This window comes from Lagopus leucura, unplaced genomic scaffold (genome assembly GCF_019238085.1).
Source record: "Lagopus leucura isolate 7727_CA_CO unplaced genomic scaffold, USGS_WTPT01 Super-Scaffold_806, whole genome shotgun sequence".
Lineage (NCBI taxonomy): Eukaryota > Metazoa > Chordata > Aves > Galliformes > Phasianidae > Lagopus > Lagopus leucura.
Window position 1 is genome coordinate 1,364,014 of NW_024962260.1, and position 13,121 is coordinate 1,377,134.

General features: G+C 43.6%; 1 long non-coding RNA gene across 2 annotated transcripts; it reads left to right on the forward strand.

Moving 5' to 3' along the window:
- The first annotated feature begins 234 nt into the window (after positions 1–234).
- On the forward strand, positions 235–11,054 carry LOC122176884. Of its 2 annotated transcripts, XR_006177864.1 has the most exons (4): positions 235–556; positions 3,737–3,812; positions 6,011–6,130; positions 10,969–11,054. It is a non-coding gene; the product is annotated as an uncharacterized LOC122176884 (long non-coding RNA). The 2 variants fall into 2 exon arrangements; XR_006177865.1 differs by lacking the exon at positions 235–556 and having other exon boundaries at positions 3,426–3,812.
- Positions 11,055–13,121: the final 2,067 nt, after the last annotated feature.

The following is a 13,121-nucleotide window of genomic DNA, read 5'->3' on the forward strand; positions in this document are numbered from 1 at the left end:
ATCCAACCTTTCCTGCAGCATGCGAGACCTGGGCCGCACAAGAAGTTTATCTGAGATGCTGGGGCTGTCTTTCCCTTTCCTGTGGTTCTGCACTACCCAAGCTTCCAAAAAAAAGCATAGCAACAACGTTTCTGTAAATGTTCACCGTGTGGCTCTGAGGTATGGCCTGTGCTGTCTGCACGCTAACAGCAGTCTCCATTTCCCTTGCAGGAGGACCAGCACTTGATCTGGAAGCACCATGTGGAACTTACTGTCCTCCCAGGACGAGTTTGATGGTTTTCTTCCCATCAGAAGCATGAGGCCATGCTCTGGGGTCAGGATGTCAGTGACTTACAGATGACACGGAGCACTGAAGCCTGCGTGTGAATCAGGTCTTGGAAGAGGCTGTGCTCCGTTTGCCGCACAGACACTTTCACTCTCTCAGAAGGGAGGTCCTCCTGCACGTAGCCATGCAGTTGGTGTTTTCCAGGTGGCTGCTGTGCACCGGATGTGTGCCAGTGCTGCAAAACACGTGTCCTTGTTGTGCTTCCTCTAGAGATGCATCTGCTGATGTAAGGTAAGGCATGCAGGAACCCGCTCCATGTTGGCATCTGTGGCCTTTGCCCTCTCCTGGTCCTAAGGAAGTTAAAAGTGACCTAAGGCTGTTTTTCACTGAGCTGTGGTCAGTGCTGCAGATGGGGAAGCAATGGCAGTTTTCCAACAGGTGAGACCCTCCAGGCCAACTAGCCAGACAAGAAAAATAAGCACAGGAAATAGTATCCCTGCAGTCAGATAACTGAGACGCAAGCGGCTGGGAGCAATCCTGCTGTGTGTGTGTCGGGGGGACAGAGCTCGGAGCAAGCAAATGTCAGGCCTTGTCACAAGGAAAGGGCCTGCGTGTGGGTGAGTTAGTGCTTGCAAAGGGCAAAAACTGGATGTGACTCTTGTCTTTCTGTCCCAGTATCAGTACTTGTGTCTCTGTGCAGGTAGACACTGCTCTGTCTCGCCTGTGAAAACCATTCCCTGCACTCCTCCTGTTGGCCTCTTCTGTGTGGCACGTCTGCAGGTCCTGTGTGCTTCCCAGCTTTGTCCCCAGTGGTATTGCTGGGCAGTGTTGTGGTGAGGCATCTGCTGCTCCATCCTGTGCTTAGAGAGATGGAGAAGCCACCTGTGGTGCTTGAAATAGCTCTGCCCAGGCAATCCAAGCCAAGTGGTGCTGGTAGAGGGAGGGATTCCCATGCCTCATAAAGAGGCTTTTGTTGGGAGGATCTAAGCTGAGCTCCATGCCTTGCCAGCTGTGGAGAGGAGCAGATGGGTCTGCAGTATAAAAATAGATGGAAGCAGACTTGTTCTGCCTCTTTTCTTCACCAGCACAGTCCCAGAGGTGCCTGGTCATCTGAACCAGCACAAGGAACTGGGTGCTTTGCAGCTGCTAGTCTGCCTGGAGCCCACTAGCTATTGTCAGAGACAGGAATTTATCTCTGTCCAGTCCCATTCCCTCTACAGCTGCCGTGTGGACAATCTTATTTGCTCACAGCTGCTGGCAGCGTGTTACATCCCATTTCCTTGGAGCAGTGCAAACAGGAGGAGGATGTTTCTATGAGATCCCATGCCCCCAAGCTGCTGTACCCTCAAGAAGCAGGGCATCATTCTCTGGCTGTGTCTTCTCAATACACTGAAGCCATGTCAGTGTGCCTTGAGCATTCAGCTCCTCACTTGGCATCCCCACTCCATCCCCTCCTGCTAACTGAATAAGGATCACATGGATGCTTCCCAAATGAGCTTTTATAAGGCACTAATTTGATCCATTCAGGGCATCTTCCTGTAACGAAAGCTCCTGAGGTAATTGAAGGTGAGGTTGCATGGGTGGGGGAGGAACGTGGCACGACTGCTGGCAGAGGTAATTGGAGGAACAAAAGAAAACCCTTTTGTTCCCATAAATCCGGACTTTGACGTGTTCCTCTGCACTCCCTGCCTACCTAGCTGCTACTTGTGCTGTTTCTGGAAGGTGCCTGCTTTCCTGTGGAAGCAAGGCCTCTGGCCTGGCTCCTTCTGTGACAGTTTATCTGTGGGACTGTTCTCCTCCAGCCCAGACCCCCATGCTCCCTTTTAGTGTGGGAGTCAGGAAGCAGCAACAGCACTGAGCCTTCCCATTCGTGTGCAGCATTTCCTTCTGCTGGCCAGGGAAGCAGAAAAAGGCTGTCTGAAGGGTTTGTTTTCTTCTAAGCAAGATTGCTGGATTTGCAGAGTAGGGGCGATCGCTGATCCTTCAATGTGGGAAACACGTGTTGGGGGAAAGGTAACTTCTGAGGCCCTGGGCTGTCAGAACTGCAGACACCATGCTACCAGTGCCAGTGAGCAGACGGGGAAGCATCTGCTGTGCGTTACAATAGCATAAAGATGACATTTCACCCCTGACCATTTCTTTCTTTAGCTCCTTAGCGTTTGGTATTTACAGAAATGTTGGTTACTAACTTGGTCGGAATCGGTTCCCACAGCACCCGTCTCTTCTCCAGCAATTGTCAGGAGAAGTCTTTGAGATTCACAGGGAACTGTGTCACACGGGCAGCAGATGGAGGTATCACAAAATGGGTCGGAGGAAGCCTCCAGGATTATCCAGCAGCACAGCAGAGAAGGTGGGACTGAAACCAGTGCTTCCAGGACACTGTCCAGGCCTCACTCCTGTCTCTTCATCCCCAGTGAAACTCTGGATTCAAACCAGAATGTGAACTAAATTCCTGTTTTGGAATCCATCTCCTGCCTGCACCTAAAGCGCTCGGCGTGGGCTGTAAACAGCCAGGCTGTACAGCAGGGGAGCAACCTCCAAAGTATGGCCCTTCTTTAGGATTTGGGCATCTCACTCAGTGTAGGAACTCAGCAGCCTTTGTACTCACTGATGTCATTTCTGATTTCTCTTTGGTTGTTTAACTCTGGCAGGTTTAAGTCTGATGCTGGAGGACAGAGAGCAGAGAGAGCTCCCTCTGCTGTCTGTGGGACTTCAGGATCCAACTAGTTTGGTCCACATTTCCCTTTGCTGGAAAGCTCTGGTTAAAGCAGATTGTTCTGATAGCTTCTTGGGCCATTCACCTCAGGTAGATTTTCCCCACAATGATGGAGATTCAGCTGTCTTCACCAGGACACTCCTTCAGAGATGACTCTGACACAGCATCAAGGCTGAAGCCCTTGGGGAGATGCTAAGAAATCAGGTAGGAATGTGGCAACTATGAAGGATTTTTTTCAAAGCAAATATGTAGCAAAAAGCTCTTTTTTTTTGCTATTTTTGCTCTTAGGTTGCATATTTAAAAAAACAAACAAACAAACAAAAAAAAAACCTTTACATCCTTGGTTTATGAAGGCTACTAACCCAGGTACTTCTTTGTTCTGCTGTAGACTGAAAATGTTTTGGTCAGTTGAACCAGATGGTTCCTTGCCAGAATACAGACAGAAGGTGGAGTGGGTGGCAACTCCTCTCAGCCTTGGACTGGTCCCTGTGGCCTCTTGCTTCGTGTTTGTGAGGTCTCCTTTTCCTTTTGGAGGGTCATACCTCTCATTTGTATTGTAGTGTCTTTCCCACCATTCTCTCTCTCTGCAGGCTGCATTTTGGAACTGTGCTCAGGAAGACCTTCCTGTGTTTCTCAGCAGCAGCATAATCAATGCTTTGTTATGGTGTTTCAGCTAGGTGCCCCTGAAGGGTGAGCAGCTCTGGTCAATAAAAACAGGACTTTCTTGCTCTCACTACTGTTTTTCTTCACCCCAGCGAAGCTGCTAACATGTCCCAGCATGCACAAGATAACAGAGGCTTGATAAACCCAAAAGGCTCCTTGTTAAACAAGGTAAGTCATTCTAAGAGGCCTGGCATTAGACTGTTTTCAATGCTTCTCTCTGTTATTTGTCATGAGTTGAACAGCGAGACGATGTGTCAGAACAGCCTGCAGCATGACAGGAAAATGCTGCACTACAGTTCTCTGCAAAGGCCCAACATCAGCTGCTGTGGTGTTTCCTGTGTTAGATTGGTGCTGAACCATCAAAGAGACATTTTCCATGGGTTAAACTGAGCTCTCTGCATACAAGAAAGGAAACGATCTCCTTAAATGTGCCTTGCTCTGGCCCTTGCTATGCTAGCAGCTGTGCACGTTGAACAAACCGAAAGAGAATGCAGTATAAAAAATAAATAGTTGAATTAGCCATAGAAATAAGACAAAGGACTAACAGAAACAATAAGCATCAATGTAACAAAGAGCCTGAGTTTATCCAGACCATATGGAAGCTGTGGATTTTGAGCAGGCAGCTGAAAGACGAAATGGCAGTCATTTCAGTTTTGAGTGTATGAAAGTAGCTGAGGGCATATATAGAGGGTAAGTACATATGGGCAAATCAAGTTCAATCGCAGGCATACCAGAACAGAAGGAAAAAATGGGATGAGAAAGTCTAAAATGGGATGGGCTTAATTGCCTGGGATGTGAATATTTTGCCTCTAATGCATGAGATGGAAAGGTGAGCAAAGGCTACAGGCATACTAATTATTTGCAAATTGCAGCATGTCATCTTTCCTTCTGCCCAATTTGAGCCATTATTGGTTGCGAGCAGCAATACATGTACATGCTACATTCATCCATCTTCATGATAGCTGGGTTAAATTGCACAGTCATTATGAAGAGCATTTGCAGGCAACCCTGATTGCTCCCCCCCCCCGTCTCTGTCCACTAATCTGTGGCTCCAGGGTCTTGCCTTTAACATTTTGAAACTGTGGTCAATCAGTTTTTTTTTTCAAAAGAGATCAAATAATGCTGCTGATTCTCTCACTTTCTTATTCAAACATTTTGCTAAATCATTGTTTTGCACGTAAACATTGTTCTAAAACTGGTAATTCAAGGTCTTGTGACTCAACACAACCAGAGAATGGTTCTTTGTACCTTTAAGAAGGGAGGCATCCTTTTGCTAAGATTTTGCTTCTAGCCATGGGAAGAGCTTCTGAACCAAAGCCTGCAGCTTTGTGTGCACGAAGCTCTCCAGGTACTTTGGAGCTGGTTTCTAAAGAGTGCTTGGTTACAGTGGAAAATTACACTGCATTAGAAGGAAGCTTTGAAGAACTGTAGTAGTTAACATGAAATTAAACACACAGCGTGAACAGGAAGAGCAGAGATAGCATGAACCAGCAGATGTGACAATTAGGGCATTGTGTTTTTGTACAAGGAATGCAAGGGCTGAGTGAATCTCAGAAGTGTTGCAATTCCTGAGGACCACAGCTGAACTCAGTGTTGGTTTGCAGTGCTGAGCAGCCCCTTGGTATAATTGCTTCTTCCCTCCCAAAGCCCAAACGTCTGGATTTATTGTGACAATAGCAATCCAGCAAGGAAGGAAATGAAAAATGGTACCCCAGTGTATTAGCAAGGAGACTGGGCATGATCGGAGCCACAGCACACTTTGAGAGACATTCTGGCATCCCATAATAACTGCCCAACCCACAATAGCAGCACCAGTGCTGCTTTCCTCTGCTACGAAACACTACTCTCAATGACAGCTTCTCAGCAAAAAGATCTTTAAAAGTCCCTCTGCTGTTATCTGTAATACACGATCCACTAGCCACTCCCAATGTACTGATATTAACCTCTTCCACACTGCCCTGATGTCCATTTATTCATTCACTTTCTATGTTTTAGTTGCATGTCTGTTCATCTTTACCTATGGCAGCATACCTCCCTGGGGAGAACATACGGCCCTTATGTTAAAAGACCATAAAAAACTACACCTAGAGAGGATGCAGTAGGAGCAAAAAGAAATACTATCTTTCTGGAACACTTCTGGGTTTTGGTGCCTCTTGAAGAGAATAAATGTGCATGTCTGCATCTCTGCTTGAAGCACCTGTTGCTTTTCTGGTGAGCAAAAGTGAGGAGAGGTAGATGGATGAGTAGGTAACCATCATGTGTCCTTCCTTGATTTTCTGATTAACACAGGAGGAGGGTGCTGTGTTAGAGAGGCTTCTGATGGTACAGTTTGGCTTGATAAAGTTGCTTTGTTTTTTATTATTCAGTACCTGGAGCTGAGCTGATGCTAGTGGTTTCCATTGTGCTGGGACCAGGAGGAAATGAACTGTGTCAGCATGTTTGTGAGTGACTAACTACTGTTTCCCATGGAACAAAAGATCTGAGAGGTGAGTAAATAGGTGGTAAAACATGGGTATGAAGCCTTTGCAAGCTTCTTTCTGCTCTGGAGAATGAATCAAGCTTAATATATATATAGGAGGATGTTGTAGTGTTGCCTTTTGACAAGTAGTGCATTTTTTTCTGCCACAATCAGAAAAGAAAAAAAAGGCTCCTTCCTTGTCACCAGTGGCTATGATTAACCTGTCTGATCAGCAGGATTGAATTTGTTATGCTAGTGTTTGCTGTGGTTTATGGGACGATGTGTTATCTCAGCTCTCTATATATGCATACCCCAGTTATCCTTCACACACCTCTGCTACTCCTTCATTCCCTGTTCTCCTCTTTCTTTCCCCTATCAAAAGACTGCATATTGCTAATGATCTGTCCAGGAAACGTGTTACATTTCTCTTCTGTTCACGTGACTGTGGAAGTGTTCATTGGCTCACCAGTTACTTCTGAGATCCTGTGGAAAAGTATGGTGTGGGCTAACTGGAAATCTCCAGGCACACAAATGAAGAGGGATGTGCTTTGTTTCCAAAATACATTTCTTTCTAGGATGTAAAAAGGAGAAAGTTCCCCTGTTCAGAGTCTTATTCACCCAAAGCTATATCTTGGAGAGGAGAGAAGCAAGAGATAGTGTTCATGCCACTGCCAATGATTTTAAGTGTCCCCACAGGTGATCCTACACATTTTTGACATGGGCACATTTATGTGTTGGTTGGTTGCCTCCATTCCCATTGGTGCTTGCTCTCTGCTTTATCTCACTTCCTTAGTGCCTTCCTACTCCTATCAAACTTTAAAATGGCATTTTTTGACTAATCCTTGCTGACACTAACGGTCTTAATCATAGCTTGTGTAGAGGTTGGGAAGGCTCTTCAAGCAAGGAATGTTCAGTCCCAGAGGTCGTGGAAACCAGCCAGGAATTTTTGCTCTCCCATTCCCAGGGGCATGAAGAGCCTGCAGAAGAAAACTTGAAGGTGACCATTTCCTTAGCTGAAATGTCATTGACCAGAATTTGAGATGTTTTCCATTTTGAGAGAGCAGTTTGGGAAATGAGTGCTGTCTTGATGGAAGAGAAGTGATGGTTTCAAGTGAGAGTCCAATAACATAATATAGAAAAGTGTCATTTGAAAAAAGAAATCATCAGACGTTGTCTTTTCAAGACTTCAGAGCTTTTGTTTTTTCCTCCATTTGATGTATGTATGTATTTGATGTATTGTTTGTTGAGAGAGCTGGATGTTAAATGCCCAGGAATCATTTCTTGCATATATGAACACAAAGTGTCAGAATGGGCTAAAAAGTCATCTGATCACTGAGGATAGTGCCTTATTCTGAAGGAGAAAAGAGGTGACAGTGGGACTAAAGTTCTCTCTTTTATATAAGAATGATATCTTAACAGCACTCGTGGGAGGAAGGACATGTTCAACCTAATAGGATAATGGAATAATATGTTGAATATATCGGCTTTGACACAGACCAGCTGGTGGCTGTAGACACAAATAATCTAAGGAAAACAAATTTTGAAATATTTCAGGAAGCAGCTCTGTGCATGCAGTGCACTGTGTGTGGGGTGACTTCTGTGTACAAGAAAAAAGATAAAACCCCCTTTTTGTCAGTGGGAGGAGTGTCCCACTCATTCCAGGAAAAGAATAAATTCCATATTTAATGATACTTGGGACTGTAAATTCATTACAGTCTTCTCCTCTGGACTCACAGAATTGTCCTCTGTGAGGCTGGACCAAAGGTCCTGTATGGAGTCTAGTTGGTAAGCCAAAAAAAACCCAAAAAACCAACAAACAAAAACAACCTAAAACCAAACAAAAAGCTCTTCTAGAGCTACTATTAGAAATTTCCTTAGAAATTACTGGCATACCAGTTTTTGCTCAGTAGGAAAGCTGTGTCTACCAGTAAATCCTCTGCAGTCTCTTCCTGTCCTTCTTTCTCTTTCCATTAGCTTTTGTGTTTCTAGTTTCCAGTATCCCTAGACTGCTGTCTAACAATGAAATAGTTAACATGCACTTTTTATTTTATTTTTCCTTCATAAAGCCTCCAAAGAGTTTTGCAGCCCAGTTTTGCAGCCCAGTGGGATACTTAGGTGGAACATAACTGCTCTTCTCAGATCTTTCATTTCAGGTTCTTCACAGACTTCAGCAGATACTATTTCAGCTGCTCTGATCTGTTCATGGGTGGATTATTTTCTTTGAAACTATGAAAGATAGAAATGCACTTTTATTCCTAAATTAAATCTCAGATCCTGAACTGGAGTGCATCAAGCAAACCACAGCTAGTTGGTGGATGGATGCATTAGCATATAGATAGTATGTTTTGTATGTTTCTCTCAGTGCCTCTCTTGGGTGAAGAGTTATGTATTATCTTCAGGCAACGTGTAAGTTCTGTACTTACAACCCAGCTGGCCAAGTTTCAGGGTTTTATGTGACATTCACAGTATATGGCTCCAGGTTCACCCTTCTGTGGCTAAGAACACAATGACTTGAAAGGCAGTATCAGCAATACAAGCTGCAAAAGGGTCTTTGAAAGATGCTGAACTCGCCTTGCTGTCTTGAAGAGGCCAGTCAACCCTCATGTTGGTCGCTGCAGATTTTCTCTGCCTCTTTCTTTCTCTCATTATGATTTTTTTCAATGCAATTTTTAGCTCGTGCCATTACAAGTCAGCAAACTTGTATGTGTTTGGGCAGAGGGATAGAGGAATGTGCTACACTCTTCATGAAAGCAGCCTCCTTCATTTGCCAGCAGCGTGTCAGCAGCAAGTATCACTTTCTTTTGAAAGAATGGCTTGGTAAAAGGTACACTAATGAGATATACTCCATTGAAGAGTTATTTCTGGCACAGACAGAGCTGGAAGGAAGTCAGCATTACACACACACACTCTTTGGCCTGGGAAGGTCTGAGAACCCTTTAAGTACTTGGCTCAGAAATGGCTCTCTTCCTTTTATCTAGGAGATTTTTCTTTCCTGTTAAGTTAATTAAGCTTCTGTTTTGTCTTCCTCATGCCCTTTTGCCAACATCTAGCTTTTTCATGAGGACGCTGGTTCAATAACCATCATTTATAGTGTCAAGCTTAGGTTACTACTGTTTTTCTGCCAAATGCAGCTGCAACTATCTTCCTGATTTCACATGTTGCTGTGAGACAGAGATACTAACCTTCCTTACACAAATGTGCCATTGAGGCCTCGCAATCTCCCCTCCATGAGCTGCCCTTAAAAGTTGTCATGCTTGTCATCTTCCCACTTCTCTGAAGAAAACACTTGTTTACACTGGGCAACTCATTTGGATTGCAGTAAAGTTAGCAGTTCAAGTGGAATATTACTTCTGATTAGCACTATGTGTGCATACTCCCATTGTGGAACAAGAAGCTGTTTACTCAGAAGTAAATTTCAAAGTAGATCAAGTTATTCTGAAGCAGAAGTTTGCAAACTGGGTGTCAGTGTATGACCCTGTACATAAAGCTTCTGAATGCCTATAATCTTAAGTCTGGGTTCCTGTCTGACGGTGGTATGCATCAATTCATGGGACAAATTCAGCTGAAGCCACTTTTCCCACTTGTTATTGATTGCTGGAAGAATATTCAGTGCCTATTCTAGAATTTACTCACTAAGCATCTGGTTCAGTGGGCAAGTTGAACAAATTTCCTCGTTGGGTTCATTTGAGTAGCATCAAACCCAAGCCCACGCAATTAGAAGTACTGAGTCATTTGGCCAAACTTTTAGCCAGAGCTGCTTGCCTATAGAGTTAGGGCTTTGAGGCCATCTAATAACAATTTACATTCTTTCCCCTGAAATTCTTTTCAGTGATTTTTTTTCCTCAAGGGCAGTGTAAGTCTCTGTATTCCGCATTTGTTTTGACCTTGGATGGCTCTGAGACGAATACTTGGGATTTCTTTCCATTCACCCCCTTTATAGACAGCTGAATGACTGAAGATTGTCCTTTTCATGTTTTCAAAGTTCCTGTTGTTTTCTGTATGGTATTCCTATCACCCTATTGAACACTTACTCCAAAGTGTACAGAGTTCACATACAGCCTCCACTCAGAATGGAACTCCTTGGGGATTTTCAGGTTCGCCATGCAGTAGATTCAAGTTCATCTTCCTCCAAAACTGATTATTCAATCCTGATGTAGATGACTGCTCATTCCATTCTCTAACAATATTCTTGCTGAGGATCTTGCACTGTAAAACATCAAGTTCCAGGCCCTGCTTTGTCTCCCCGGCTCTTTTACGCTACGAAATAACTAATTTCTGTTAGAATTTAGACAAAGATTCTTCTACTATGAGGGGAGTGGCATCTTCCTCTTCCCAGATTATACTTAAAATTCATTCATTTTGTTGTAGACTACTACCCGCTTTGATGAAGGATTAGAGCACTCTATTTATAGTAGGTGCTTAAAGACCGGGCTTCCTGCACCAGTGGAAAACAAATGCACCAGATTTTATTCTTTTGTTCTTTTAATAAACTGTCCGTGAGATTCTTCCCCTCCCCTCCTTTCCTGCTGGTTTACTTGCATTCTTACATGTTCAGTGTTTTTCTCCACTGTCTTTGTTCCAGTTTATCAGCAATTTACACACAGTTGTTTCCCAGACTCTGTGATTTCAACAGCAAAAATAACACTGACCTTTTGAGCCCATGAGCAATCTTGATGGTGACAATTTAGCAGAAAGTTACAGTAATGAACGAGAGCGCTGCTCTTAAATGTTAGGTCATTAAATGTGTTTCATGAGTGTTTATTATCTCTTTAATGCACTTCCTGTGTGCCAGGGAGACAGACATATCACAGGGTAGAATGAAATTTTTTCATTAGCCAAAGTGGTCGATTTGTGATTCTCTTCCAGTTTACAGATGCGTTTCCAGGTGTGATTTAGTCAAAGCAAGCAAGCAGAGTGTTTCTCGATAAAAAGACAACAGATCTCTTCCAAAGGTAGGTTAACTCTGTGATAACTGTGAGCTGATCTTTTCTTGTTGAATCAAAGTGAGGGAGGCAAGCAAAGTGACTGCAAACCTACATTTTGCCTCCCAGACAAAGGGTTGGTTAGGGACTCCTTTGGTCCCTGGCATGCCAGAGAGCAGACAAAATGTATTGTCAACACTGAACTTCCTCCATTCTTCAGCAACTTCCCCTCAACCAGCCTTCAGAATGGCAGGAAGCCAGGAGCAGATGATGAGGTTATAATTTGACTCTCCTGCTCCGTAGGTGATTGTACCTGTGGCTTTGTTAGTCCATGGGAAAAGTGGGAGAATCCAAATGCAGACCCTAATTTTTTTGTCCATATCAAAATCCTTATCTCCATTTTGAATTAAATATGCATGCAGGCCCATTTCTAAAACTGATAAGAGTGCTTCTGAAGATTTAAGTAGAATTAGTAAAAGATTTCTTTGTGTGTGGGCACTGTAAAGCTCCCCCAGCCCCATTATCCCCCTGCAAAACAAAAGGCAAAACCAAAAATTAGCAGTGGCAAGAGATCCTGGTACATGAGTGACTTCAGAACAAAATTCTGATTTTCCTACATTGCAACACCCCTGCATCTTGTCTGTATCTGTGTATAACTCAAAGCAGGACCCAAAGCTTTTTTTTACCAACTGCCTTCCTTCCTGTAGCTGTGTATTAAGTAGCATGGAACTCACCCTATATTTTAGGTTTCCTTTCTTACAACCTTACTAATTACCCTCTATGGCCTGTTGGTTGCATTTGAAATGTTTTGAATCAGTTATCTCTGAAGATAATTGCTTTCTATCTCTACATGAACCAAAGGGATCTGTGTTTGAGGAGAAGCAATGTAGAGATCGCTTTTGCAGTACAACTCGGTAATTTATTTTGTGATCACGAGCAAAGGAACACGTAGAAGGTCACTTTGAAGAACGCTGCAGTGTCTAGAAAGCAAGTTTAGACAGGCCATCAATATCATGTGGCCTTGCAGGACATGCCTGGATCCACGTCCACCTAAATCCCTTGGTAGGTGTTGTTAACAAGCAGCATGACCCCATGCACGGGCTGAGACAGATTGTCCCCTTATTGCATCTGGGACACAATTTATTTACTTCGCTACTCTGGGGAGCTTTGTGTGACCCATTTAAAGGAATGGCAGCAGAAGAAAGTGTCTGGAAACATGGTTTGCATGATATTAGCAGAGTTTGTAAAAAGCTGAGTGCTTCAGAAAGAGTATATGCACATATTACAAACATAGAAAGGAAATTGTTTCTCAGTCCTGCCTGCTAGCTCTGATATGTGATGCTGTTTAGCCTTCACTTCTATCTTGGGTTACAGTGGAGACACTTTGTTTGTTTAAGTCCTTTCTTGGGTCTTTCCCAGCTTTAGCCTGAACTTTAGATATTTGGCTCTTAAACTCATCCTCCAGAGTGCTTCTGAGTAATGCCAGGGTGCTGTTGTGGGGTTTTACAGGAACTCTTGGGAGCAGTCTTACGGCACAGAGCATATGATCCAGTGTTAACAAACCCAGTTTTAACTCTGAGATGGTAACTGCAGCACAGGGCTCCATCACAGAAGCACAGACAAACTGCTTTCTGTGCACATTACACCCGTGTGGTCCTGAAATCTTTGCCTGACTTTGTGGACTACCTGAGGGCAATAGAGATGAAGTGTTTTGTAGGAATTTTAACTTATTTTAAAAAATGTTTCTGATCCTTAAAATTTGTTTTCCTCCAAACCAATTATTCATAGGCTGACTTCATGCTAAAAGGTTGAGCTTTGTTTTTTGCAAAATAGTGCCTTCGTCCTGGTAATGCAGCACTGAGAAGAGGTTTAAATACAGAGATTTGAAGAATTCAACACCAGAATTGAGCTCTGGATTCAAGCATCATACTTAGCAGATAATTGCAATGACCAAGGTGGAACATTCAGATTTAGATCCAAGCTCTCTAATATGCTTTGTCTGGGATACGGAAAGCATCTTCCTTTATTAGGTTACTTTCCTGATGAACATTAACATTTCATGCTTTGAAGGTTTATTGTGTTGGCTGGAGTTATACC